The sequence below is a fragment of the Curcuma longa genome, chromosome 4 (genome assembly GCF_044706935.1).
Source record: "Curcuma longa cultivar G26 ecotype Majalengka, Jawa Barat chromosome 4, ITB_CL_G26_1.1, whole genome shotgun sequence".
Classification (NCBI taxonomy): Eukaryota; Viridiplantae; Streptophyta; class Magnoliopsida; order Zingiberales; family Zingiberaceae; genus Curcuma; species Curcuma longa.
This window is the reverse complement of record NC_133864.1, coordinates 2,605,858-2,608,559: the sequence shown is the minus strand read 5'-3', so window position 1 is coordinate 2,608,559 and position 2,702 is coordinate 2,605,858. Positions and strand designations below refer to the sequence as shown.

General features: G+C 49.0%; 1 pseudogene; it reads left to right on the top strand.

The window, feature by feature from the left end:
• The first annotated feature begins 294 nt into the window (after positions 1-294).
• LOC141827681 (F-box protein At1g67340-like) lies at positions 295-1,679 on the top strand (annotated as a pseudogene).
• The last annotated feature ends 1,023 nt before the right edge of the window (positions 1,680-2,702 follow it).

Below are 2,702 nucleotides of genomic sequence, written 5' to 3'. Positions count from 1 at the left end.
TCACCCAATCATACCCACCGCATTGGTACGATGAAAATATATATTGACGGCTAGATAGTCGCTGTATTGTTTCGGGTTCCTTTGACTGTGATGGGTATCGGACTGGGTAACGATATTGCGACCTTGGCATTCGTAAAAAACTTAAATTAGTGGCCCATCTAAACACCCGTTGGAATTTTCGTGATGATTGGTGGGTGTACGCGAATGCGCGGACGGAATGTCTTCTCCCTTTTGCTCCGATGCTTAACATATAAGGGAGCTGCTTTCTCTCTCGGACGAGGGGAATGAGATAGAGAAGACGCGACCTCGAATCACGGCGTCGCCTTCGTTGTTACTGCCGAGTCGCCGGAGATTGAGCTGAGGTCATTGAGGAAGGAAGAGGGCGATGGGGGTCGCCGGAGGAGGAGTGGATGCCGGGCGGAAGAGGACGCGAGCGGCGGAGAAGGGCGACTTGTTCGACGTCCTTCCGGACGAGCTCGTAGTGGCGGTCCTCTGCAAGCTGAGCGCCTCTGCCGCGAGACCCGCCGATCTGGTTGCCGTCTTCGTAGTGTACGCTATCTTTCTTTCTCATCTTCTCCGTTTATCCGAAGGATATTGTGGCTTTTGCTGAGGAAATCGTGTTTTGTTCTTGGATTTGGTAGATGTAGGAGACTCAATCGTCTTGGACTTGATCCTCTGGTTCTTTCGAGGGCATCGGCGGAGTCGCTCGCCGTGAGAGCCAAGAGCTGGTCTGATTTCTCCCACAGATATTTGAAACGCTGCGCCGATTCCGGAAACCTGGAAGCTCGTTACATCCTGGGCATGGTAGGCTTCTTGCCCCTCTGTTTGTCTGTTTGGTTGAGATGGAACGAGCTTTGAAGGGTTTCGATCGATCGTTTTCCTCTTTTGCGTTTGCAGATCCGCTTCTACTGCTTAAGGAATCGGAAGAGTGGACTCTCGCTTATTGCGCAGGCAGCGATTGAAAACCACGCGCCAGCGCTCTTCTCGTTGGCGGTGATCCAATTCAACGGAAGCGGAAAATCCAAGATCGACAAGGATCCCGAAGCCGGCGTCGCGCTCTGCGCGCGGGCTGCCTCCCTCGGCTACGCGGACGCGATGCGAGTTCTAGGCCACTGCCTTCAGGACGGCTACGGCGTGCGACGCAATCTCGCCGAGGGCCGCCGCTTCCTCCTGGCCAATGCCCGTGAGTTCGCCGCCTTCCTGCATTCCTCCTCATCTTCCCCGCTTCACCGCCATGCCAATCGCCGGTGCTCTCTTCTTAAAGATTTAGATTTATGGATGCGTTCGACTCCGCCGCCGGAGCCGCACCCGGCTAACCGTTTCTTGGCGGAGTGGTTTACAGCGAGGAGCGAGGTTTTGAACGGAGAGGAGTTGAGTCTGTGTTCCAACGGCGGATGCGGCCGCCTGGAGACGCGGCGTCACGAGTTCTGGCTGTGCGCTGCGTGCAGCATCGTCAGGTACTGCTCGAGGGCGTGCCAGGCGACGCACTGGAGGTCGTCGCACAAGGCCGAGTGCGTACCTTTCGAGCAGTGGTTGGACGCCACCGCCGCTGCCGTTCCCGTCGAAGACGAAGCCCGATGGACGGTGGCGCCGGCGTTGATGGACTCGTCCTGGACTAGTATTGGAAAGTTGGATCAGGGTTACAAAAACCTTTGGCTCAATTCTGCGTTCTTTTTACATTTTTGGATAAAAGAGAAATATTCTTTTTTTTTAAAAAAAAAAGTTTATTTTCTGCTTTCCCTCACGAGCAATCGCGATAGGCGCAGTCGGTGTAGTGGCCACGTGCAACCACGTGTTAGGTGATGATATAGCCGAACGATCCACTAAACCTGGTTTAAATCTAATCCTGTTCAATTAAGATCAGGAGAATTATGAATGATTTAATTTAATATGATACGGCCCCCAAATGAGCGGCTTTAGTGGGCCTCAAATGAGAAGCCCAATTAGCAGGCTATAACAAAAGCCCTCTAAGAGTTGTCTTCAGCCTATCACATTTGGTGGGCGAAGTGGGAGAAGGCTGTTTACACAGACTTTTGCTTAAGCTCTATCCGTTTGCAAGACATGTTTATATCGGTGTGAAAATGAGTTCGAGTAATTACTTTTAGGGCCCTTTTGAATCTTGTAGTTTAGTTTTTTTTCTACTTTTTGAATCATGATTTGGGGATACTCAATCAGCATAGCTGGATTGTCATTGTTAGATTCTTCTATTGGGTTTTAGTCCTATTCCCCATTAGAGAAAAAAAAAATAATCAACCCTCTCTTATCTTTTTAGAATGGCTAGCCAATGTCGAGTTTTCGAATAAGTTCAATCGACTTGTGATATAAGTGTTTTTTTAATCTTAGTATAAACTTTAAGATTTTGTAAGTGGGGCCTAGTTTGTACTTGTGTAGATGATTTTCTATAGGGAGTGCTATGTAATACCTTATTGTACCATCGAAATTAATACTTTTCTACAAGTCAATTTGAAAATCAGCCTAAGGATAAAAAATTAATTTATACAAAATTAAAGTGTAAGAGATATCTCATTGATCACCTTAAGTTGTCCCCGAGGCAATGGTGCTGCGGTAGGATATTCAAGTTGTTACCCAGGCACCTGCGGTTCGATCTCCAGCTACAGCGTATTTGTAGGAATTTTTCTTCAAATGAGGAGCGCAATCAAAGGATGCTGAACGTTTGGGTTGGCCGCTACGTGCACTTCCCG